Consider the following 351-nt stretch of genomic DNA (forward strand, 5'->3'; position numbering starts at 1 on the left):
TCACCGGCGAAATGTGTGGTGTGTGTGTCTTTGTTAAAGATGTCTTTTCTGTACCAAATATAGCTACATCTATTTACAAGATAGACTCTGCTCAATAGCGTGTGAATAGTCGTGTTGTGTGATTGGACATAAGTAGATAACAGTGGAGGTCTGAGTGTAATGGAAATGTAGAAGGCAACAGGAAGTGGAAATATCAGTCGGAGGTTTTAATTACCAAGAAAAATGTGAAAAAAAAATCGAAGGTCTTTAAGGAAACAGGAAACTTATTATCGAAAGGTGTTCGGCTGGGTGGGAAGCTGGCTACACAAGAGTGGCCTTATCCCGAAACAGAAGCGTGACCGTAACAGCCGT

The sequence above is a fragment of the Penaeus monodon genome, chromosome 31, assembly GCF_015228065.2.
Source record: "Penaeus monodon isolate SGIC_2016 chromosome 31, NSTDA_Pmon_1, whole genome shotgun sequence".
Classification (NCBI taxonomy): Eukaryota; Metazoa; Arthropoda; class Malacostraca; order Decapoda; family Penaeidae; genus Penaeus; species Penaeus monodon.